The sequence below is a fragment of the Salvelinus sp. IW2-2015 genome, unplaced genomic scaffold (assembly GCF_002910315.2).
Source record: "Salvelinus sp. IW2-2015 unplaced genomic scaffold, ASM291031v2 Un_scaffold2898, whole genome shotgun sequence".
In the NCBI taxonomy this organism is placed as follows: Eukaryota; Metazoa; Chordata; class Actinopteri; order Salmoniformes; family Salmonidae; genus Salvelinus; species Salvelinus sp. IW2-2015.
In genome coordinates, this window is record NW_019944196.1 from 67,933 (window position 1) to 78,243 (window position 10,311).

Below are 10,311 nucleotides of genomic sequence, written 5' to 3' on the forward strand. Positions count from 1 at the left end.
GTGGCTACTAGATCGTAGATGGTGTAAACTTTACTTAATATCCATGAAAGGTGAGGTGACACCTTGCCATGATCCACAGGCTATGTGATAAGGACAGAATTAAAGATCTCTTACTCCAGGGTTTGCACAAGATGCTTTAAAGTACTTGAATACCTTGAAATTTTGACATTTCCTAAAGTTGGTACTTGAAAATTATTTGAATTAAAATGAGAGGAGAGAAAATGATCAAATATGAAAAACATATTTGCTCTTCCCGAATTAATTTCCAGGCAGACTGCCGAGTTTTATTTCCTCACGTGTTTTGTACTGTGGTTGCCAGGCGAGCTCGCTCATTCCACCCACACTACCACTTGGCCAGGCAGGTACAGAACAGACTGATTAGGCRYCACCAAATGTCACATCGATAGCTAAAATGCCGGGCAAATGTAAATTCATCTTGCCTGGCAACCACAAAAAAAAGGTGTATTATTATAATTGCTTTGTTTGCTATATAACCTGTTAGTTCACATGCCTTGAGACCGTGATATATAGTYCTRAAGGCCGAGACAATAAGAAGACACAGTGGCAGAATAAATTCAACCACACCTTTTTTTTGTTTTTATCACAAAACCGGGCGAGAAACATCTGTCCGGTGAAGTCCACAAAACATATTGCATGTAACAAACCATTACATGACCGACAGCACGGTCAAACAAGTTAGTGTTTCAAACATTTTCGGACCACTAAACAACTATTTGATTTAGAACCACAGAGAGTTACCGCAAGTCGCAAAGAAAACAGGAGCTGCCTCCACTATTCCAGCACCATTTGAACATGATCAAATCACCTCTGCTTAGTCTAATACAGTGACAACTAAAAGATACCCAAAACAATGTAGTCCCACTTGAGGTGTGTGTGACAAGAAAGACCGAGTCAACACGGTTATCACTCTGTCATACAGTACAGGCTTTTATTTGTTGYCCCTGGCTACCTGGCTAATATGTTTGCTCGCTAGCCTAACTTCCATTCATGGGAAACGTTAGCTAGTTAACGTTAGCCTTCTAGCTACATATTGAACTTCCATCCTCTCANTAATATGTTTGCTCGCTAGCCTAACTTCCATTCATGGGAAACGTTAGCTAGTTAACGTTAGCCTTCTAGCTACATATTGAACTTCCATCCTCTCAATCCAGGGGCACAACAATGTATGAATTAATGGTTGGATCAAAATTGCTGTTTTTATATCATTTGCCAGTACGGAGAATTAAGTAAAACCGCAAGTCCAAATCTCGATCTCCATCCATGGCTAATTTAGAAAAGGGCCAATTTTAGCTAGCTTGCCAGCCGCCGGAGGACAACACAACGATATGCAATAATTCAAGTTGTTTCTCAATGACCTATGCTCTCAATGTGATTTGATAGGAGTGACGCCAAATCCAAGCTGGCTTCCCTTGACACTATTTTATGTTTGGTGTGTCAGGACCATTCACATTTGAGCTCACTCAGTTTAGGTCAATGCTGATTGGCTATTTTTATTTTTTTATTATCAAGGGAGGCCAAATGCTCGCTGGCTTCCCTTGCATTCAATAGAAATTTTTTCAGCACACGACACACACAGATGCGTGTGACTCTTGGCTGCAGTAAGAAAGCCAATTGCCATCTGCACCCATTAACATTTTCATTACTTCTAAACAAAATAATGTTTTGGGGTTCTCATACAGCTTCCCTCTGTTTTGATTCTTGCTTGAACAGTTGCTAAGATTATATTTGTTTGTGATCTTACAAAATAACTTTATTGGATGCAGCAGTTGTCAGCTAGAATGCTAACGCTCATTGACAGGCTGTAGCAAAAGTTAGCCAAAGAGCCATTTTACTGGTTGAAGTGGAAGTTGTTTTTTTTTTAAGGAAAATGTAGTTGTTTTGCGATGACACAATCATTACAGTACCAGTCAAAAGTTTGGATATGCCTACTCATTCCAGGGTAGTAACCAAAAAAAGTTAAAACAAATCCAAATATATTTGCCTTGATGACAGAGGGTAGTGCGTACAACCCAGTACACCACTGGGGACAAGCTTCCTGCCATCCATTACCTATATACCAGGCGGTGTCAGAGGAAGGCCCAAAGAATTGTCAAACTCCAGTCGCCCAAGTCGGACAGTAATCTCTACTACCGCAAGTGGTACCAGAGCGCCACGTCTAGCTCCAAAAGTCCCCTTAACAGCTTCTACCCCCAAGCCATAAGACTGCTGAACAACTAATAAAATGGTCACCCGGACTATTTACATTGCCACTGCTTTACGCAACATTTTATTTGTGAAATGGTATTGACTCTTTTTTTAAATTTTATTTAGATAATTATCTGAGTTCTAAGCACGCCTACCACAGAACAAGTGGAATCATGATTGAGTCATGTATGCTCGATATGTTCGCTTGCTCCCACGGATTTTCCTTTCACTCACCACTCTGTCCAACGGACTGGTGAAATGAACTACCTCTGGCTGTTAGCCACTTAGCTAGTTATAACTAAGCTAGTTATATTCAAAAGATGGGCTACTCTTAAGTTCTCATTACAAAATACCTTTTATTTATAGAGAGTAGTGAGAGACAGTGGTGAGTCAGGCTGCAATGAAGGAGATGCAGAGAGCGAGAGGAAGTATTGAAGCAAGCAGGGAGAGGTTAGTAGTACATTGGTTCTCAAACTTGGGGTCCGTAAAAATTTAAATTGAGTCCTCTGAGAGTCTTTTAATCTTATCAAACACGTAAATAACTTGTTTCTCTTGAAATGGTTACAGAGAACAACATTTTAGAGTCAAACTAAGTCCCTTTTACACTGTCAGAATTCACTTTCATGTCATTGTGTGTTGGGACAGCCTGTGGGATCAAAACTTTGAAATATAAAGACAATTTTGTTATCATATTATATACACTGAACAAAAATATAAATGCAACAATTTTACTGTATGTAGTAATTAAGTAGTGAAACATATTATTGAGTAGAAATTGTGAGGTAGTGATGAATAAATACTAAGTTAGTTTTTTTTAGTTTGTGGCGATATACTGCCATCTGGTGTCGACTAGAAACAACTGCATAATAGGAACTATTACAAATTGATGGTCCCTAAAAATAAATATTAGTGCTTAAAAAAAGTACTTAAGTCCTTGAATTTGACTTGCCTCTCTCTACGAACCCTGTTACTCATACCCAGTGCTGTGTGCGTGTTGATGGCGCGTCCTTATTAAACTTAYTTTGATTATAAGGTTATGTAGGAAGGTTTCTTAAGAATTCATCCCATTTGTTSAATTGCAAACTCATATTGCTAACTGGTGTTAGAAATCTGTGTCACTAATACCAATGTGAACCCCCCCCTCCCCCTAAAAGTCTTAAGATTTCTACCTTGGGAACCACCAAGAGTCAACAGGTAAACCCCGGCTCATTTTAGTAGCGTCATTTTAGTAGTGCCGTTGTTTCTATGTCTGACTAGGTTGTGTTTCATCTTCTCTCTGTAGGTCTTAATCCTCAACTCTAAGAAGAGTATGAATGTTGGGATCTTCCTGAAGCAGTTCAAGAGGTAAAGTGGGGCCANACAAGGGTGGGAGGGTATGGACCCGGGGGAACAAGGGTGGGAGGGTATGGACCCGGGGGAACAAGGGCCAAGGGTGGGAGGGTATGGGCCCGGGGCAATAAAATATACCAGAAATGTTACATTTGCTCAAAAAGCATATTTCTCTAAAATTTTGGGCACAAATTTGTTTACATCCATGTTAGTGAGCATTTCTCATTTCCCAAGGTAATCCATCCACCTGACAGGTGTGGCATATCAAACAGCATGATCATTACACAGGTGCACCTTGTGCTTGGGACAATAAAAGTACACTTTAACATGTGCAGTTTTGTCACACAACACAATGCCGTAGATGTCTCTAGTTTTGAGGGAGTAGGCAATTGGCATGCTGACTGCAGGAATGTCCACCAGAGCTGTTGCCTGAATTAAATGTTCATTTAATTTCTCTACCGTAAGCCACCTCAGCATCATTTTAGAGAACTTGGCAGTACGTCCAACTGGCCTCACGACCACAGACCATGTGTAACCATGCCAGCCCAGGATCCCCATTTCCATTTTCTTCACCTGCGAGATTGTCTGAGACCAGCCAGCCACCATGACAGCTGATGAAACTGTAGGTTTGCACAACCAAAGAATTTCTGCACAAGCTGTCAGAGATACCGTGACGAGATCCTGAGGCCCATTGTCGTTCCATTCATCCACTGCCATCACCTCATGTTTCAGCATGATTTCACGTTGCAAGGATCTCTACACAATTCCCGTAAGATGAAAATGTCCCAGTTCTTCCGTGGCCTGCATTCTCACCAGACATGTCACCTATTGAGCATGTTTGGGATGCTCTGGATCGACGTGTACGACAGCATGTTCCAGTTCCTGCCAATATCCAGCAACTTCACACAGTCATTGCAGATGAGTGGGACAACAGGCCACAATCAACAACCTGACCAACTCTCTGTGAAGGAGATGTGTCACGCTGTATGAAGCAAATGGTGGTCACACCAGATACTAACTGGTTTTCTGATCCATGTACCTAACTTAATTTTTTTATATTTTTTTAATTAAGGTATCTGTGACCAACCGATGCATATCTGTATTCCCAGTAATGTGAAATCCATAGATTAGGGCCTAATTCATTTAATTTGACAGATTTGTTGAATGTTGCGTTCCTTTAAATATTTTTGTTCAGTCGTGGCCAAAAGTTGAGAATGACACAAATATTAATTTTCACAAAGTCTGCTACCTCAGTTTGTATGATGGCAATTTGCATATACTCCAAAAAGAATGTTATGAAGAGTGATCAGATGAATTGCAATTCATTGCAAAGTCCCTCTTTGCCATGCAAATGAACTGAATCCCCAAAAAACATTTCCACTGCATTTCAGCCCTGCCACAAAAGGACCAGCTGACATGTCAGTGATTCTCTCATTAACACAGGTGTGAGTGTTGACGAGGACAAGGCTGGAGATCACTCTGTCATGCTGATTTGAGTTCGAATAACAGACTGGAGGCTTCAAAAGGAGGGTGGTGCTTGGAATCATTGTTCTTCCTCTGTCAACCATGGTTACCTGCAAGGAAACACGTGCCGTCTNGGGAGGGTATGGACCCGGGGAACAAGGGCCAAGGGTGGGAGGGTATGGACCCGGGCCAACAAGGGCCAGGGGTGGGAGGGTATGGACCCGGGGCAACAAGGTCACACCTGACAGGTGTGGCATATCAAGAAGCTAATTAAACAGCATGATCATTACACAGGTGTACCTTGCGCTGGGGACAATAAAAGGCCACTCTAACATGTGCAGTTTTGTCACACAACACAATGCCACAGATGTCTCAAGTTTAGGGAGTAATCAATTGGCATGCTGACTGCAGGAATGTTCAACAGAGCTGTTGCCAGAGAATGGAATGTTAATTTAATTTCTTTACCGTAAGCCACCTCCAGCGTCATTTTATAGAACTTGGCAGTACGTCCAACTGGCCTTACGACCACAGACCATGTGTAACCATGCCAGCCCAGGACCTCCATTTCCATTTTCTTCACCTGCGAGGTCGTCTGAGACCAGCCAGCCACCATGACAGCTGATGAAACTGTAGGTTTGCACAACCAAAGAATGTCTGCACAAACTGTCAGAGATACCGTGACGAGATCCTGAGGCCCATTGTCGTTCCATTCATCCGCTGCCATCACCTCATGTTTCAGCATGATAATGCACAGCCCCATGTCGCAAGGATCTGTACACAATTCCTGGAAGCTGAAAATGCCCCAGACAATATCACCCATTGAGCATGTTTGGGATGCTCTGGATCGACGTGTACGACAGCATGTTCCAGTTCCTGACAATATCCAGCATCTTCACACAGCCATTGCAGATGAGTGGGACAACAGGCCACAATCAACAGCCTGATCAACTCGATGGGAAGGAGATGTCGCAAATGGTGCATGAGGCAAATGGTGGTCACACCAGATACTTACTGGTTTTCTGATCCATGTACCTAACTTAATATATATATATATTTTTTTAATTAAGGTGTCTGTGACTAACCGATGCATATCTGTATTCCCAGTAATGTGAACTCCATAGATTAGGGCCTAATTTATTTAATTTGACTGATTTTGTTGAATTTCTTTAAATATTTTTGTTCAGTGTACAGTCGTGGACAAAAGTTTTGAGAATGACACAAATTTTAATTTTCAGTCTGCTACCTCAGTTTGTATGATGGCAATTTGCATATTCTCCAGAATGTTATGAAGAGTGATCAGATGAAAAGTCTCTCTTTGCCATGCAAATGAACTGAATCCCCAAAAAACATTTCCACTGCATTTCAGCCCTGGCATAAAAGGACCAACTGGCATCATGTCAGTGATTCTCTCGTTAACACAGGTGTGAGTGTTGACGAGGACAAGGCTGGAGATCACTCTGTCATGCTGATTCAGTTCGAATAACGGACTGGAAGCTTCAAAAGGAGGGTGGTGCTTGGAATCATTGTTCTTCCTCTGTCTACCATGGTTACCTGGAAGGAAACATGAGCCGTCATCATTGCTTTGCACAAAAAGGGCTTCACAGGCAAGGATATTGCTGCCAGTAAGATTGCACCTAAATAAAACATTTATCGGTTCATCGAGAACTTCAAGGAGAGCGGTTCAATTGTTGTGAAGAAGGCTTCAGGGCGCCCAAGAAAGTCCAGCAAGCACCAGGACCGTCTCCTAAAGTTGATTCAGCTGTGGGATCGGGGCACCACCAGTACAGAGCTTTCTCAGGAATGGCAGCAGGCAGGTGTGAGTGCATCTGCACGCGAAGTGAGGTGAAGACTTTTGGAGGATGGCCTGGTGTCAAGAAGGGCAGCAAAGAAGCCACTTCTCTCCAGGAWAAACATCAGGGACAGACTGATATTCTGCAAAGGGTACAGGGATTGAACTGCTGAGGACTGGGGTAAAGTCATTTTCTCTGAATCCCCTTTCCGATTGTATGGCACAATCACCAAAATAACGAAATCTCAACGCATCAAATGAGGATTGAGGTCCTGGGCCTTTGACTATGCCAAATCGATGGGTAAAAAACTCAGGAGGAGGAAAGTTGAGCCAAACGCCAGAGAGACAATTTATAAGTGTTGATGCTGGCCGCCTCAAAGCTTTGGTCTAGCACTGGAACGCCCACCTATTGTCTGTGCTCAGACGTGGTGGTCGAGTCTCTATAAAGATAGCTAATGGAGCACTCTTATAGAGGGTCATCATGCCTGCAAAACGCGAAAATAGACTCGCAACCTATATTCCACTGTACCACACTACACATGTCAGACAGAGTGGAATGGGCAGAAAAGGCAGGGAGCTTGAAGGGCAAGTTGTGGTGGCCTAGGACAGGCCGAACACTTAATTGGACCTTCATGGCCCATAGCCCTTGCGTGGAATCGATGTGCCAAAGCATGCCGAAGTGGCATCGTTATACACACTCACGTATAATCATGAAGTTGGGGTGTCACTCACCCAGTGCAGTCAAAATGTAATAAGCGTGACTGTACGGGTGCGGTATTTTTTGTAGCAAAGCCCCGATACAAGACCTTAGTAATGAATGCATCTAACTTAGTGGCTCGATCTGCTAAACAATTCATTCCTTGCTCAGTGGCGGAAGGGCTTACATTTGCTCTCTCATTTGAGCGAGGTAGACTGCACAGAAGAGTAAGGTGTAGCTGTGATTTGTGCCAGATCATAGTGTTTTGCATCTTTCCTGAAAGTAGGCCATACCCAGGAAAGAGCACTAAGGAAATTAGTTTATGTAATCAAATGTACTTTAGGTTCTACCCTGGAGACGCCAAGGAGTACCCATGTTTTCAGATTTTCTACCCATTCCCGGTTGCTTCCATATGTGTTGGGGATCTCCACACGAGTGAACCTCTAATATGGCGGATAACGACCACAGTAGGTACGTGTTGCACATTTATTTTTTTTTCTATATATAAGGAACAATAAGGGTCATTCGTGTTATTTTTTCAATGGTCCTACCTGTCATCTATGTCTTATCTTATTACTACAGTACAAGTGTGAACTAAATACACCCAGAGCTATAGGTGGCATGGCCTAGGATTAAGATCTCAAATGGTGGGTCTGTGTGACAAATAGCTTGTCCATTATGATCTGTTTGTTCCTTCACATAGGAAACAACTATTAAGATGTACTAGGATACGGAACAATATCCACCTTGCTGCTATAGCTGCATGTGGGGAGCTTGTCTCGTTGCACAAAGCATTTACCACTGTAGTACAGATCTGGTTTAAGTACCTTGTGTGGTCTCTCTTAGTTGCCTCGAAAAGTATTAAAGTTAGCTGAGGTATTCTGTTTCTATCTAATACAATTTGTACCGCCAAAAGTGTGAGATATCATCGGGATGTACTGTTTTGACACACTGTCTGGATAATCGCTATAACGTTGGCGTGGTCTGATGTGAGATTCATCTGGTTGGTGCATCTCCGATGGGCTCCTGCTGTCCACGGTGCATGTGCCATACTTCTCGGGCAGGCGAAGTGTATACTGTATTGTCTTGGAGTGCTCATATAATGGTTAAGTACGAGTATAGCTAGAATTATCTTCGTGTTCTACAATACTGGTTTTGTTATACAAGAACTCTAGATGGTGAGTATTTCAGAGGATGATATTCAGCATTTAAAAAAATATTTGTGAGCTAGTATAGTGATAGTCGGTTATCCCGGGCTAACTGATAGAGGTGAGTCTGGCGGAACGATTTTGTTTTTCTGTATAAGTGCTAGTTGTTATCCCTTTAATGAAGTCACAATTATGGATATAATCTTCTTGTTTTTAACCCATACCTCTCCGTATCGACAACTTATAACGCTCATCTCCCTTATCTTCATGCTATCCTCCAAGTCTCCATCTTCGCGTGCCCGCAACATGTGACAGACCATATGATAAACTCCTTAAGGGGAGATAGTGCTGTCGCTTGGGGTGCTATCACATGGCATTGTAATTCTTTCGACTCGGTTAGGAGATGAACCCATAGTCTCACCAGCTTTGTGGGTGGAAGAGGTGGACTAATATAAAGCCTTTTACCTTCGTTTGTTGTCACCTTGGCTTAATCGTCCACACTTTGGCGAAATGAATAAAATACACCCCACATCTTATGCCTCGACCGCAGGTACTCCATACTTAAATTGTACCCCTTATTTGCTACTCACTCCTCAGAATAGATGTCCGAGAGCGCCACCCCGCCCACCTGGAGAGGCCCTGTTCCTCCAGATAGTATACAATCAGTTTGTAACTCATAGCCTGGGCACCCAGGTTGAAAACTGTTTGTGGCTGCAGCCAGGGAGACGATATACGACTTCACGGTCGCAGAGTCACACACCCGGAGCACAATTGCTAAAAATAGTGAATCGCAAGCAGAGGCCATAGGAGAATATCAGACGTAACAAACACAGGTGAAAATCCAACTGACTTATGAGACAAAGCTCACTCTTATGTTATGGTAGTGCTTTTAAATATCTTAAAAAGGGGATTTTAATTGGGCTATTGTGCATTTTTCTAAAATCATTTTATCTTCAATATCTACGCATAAGGTAATCATTTAGTATTTATCGAGGTTGAACTCTAGCTGCGAATAGCTACTAGTGATAACTTGAGAGCGCGCTTATAGCATAGTGCAAACATAAACTCGACTATTTTATCTGCATTTGATTAAGCTCCAACATGCACGATACGTAAAATAAAAGGCTAGTAGACTGTGAATGCTTAACTTACTGGTACTATTTTCCAAAACAAATGTAGATTTAAAAGCACTAAATAATAGAAAAGGTGAACATGGCTCATACTACAGGGAGTATCGCTCAAGTACTACCGCAGAGCCTGATGTGCATGGGTAATGTATGGTTGTAACTGAAGTCAGCTATCAAGTTTTATGCTCGCAATCACATCACTGCAGAAAGGTTTATATGCCGATGTGACAAATGCTATGTAAGGACTAGTACACGAGAGCAGCATCAAACTCGCACTCTTCTTATCGGCTTTTTACTCCAGGTACCACCGTCTTTTCCTGTTTATTTATTACTTTAGGCTTCGCTACAGCCCACGATCTTTTTGAAATCATCGCAGGAGAGTATTTCTGCTTTATTTCATTTTTTTTCATCAGTCACCCTAAGCCTCATGAGGAAGAACTTATTTTTTGTGTAATGTTCCATGCTTTCATCATGAGGACTAGAGCAGTGATAAGTAATGCGTATAAGCGCCCATCAATCAAAATGAGCATAGACAAGGAACATATCGATCAT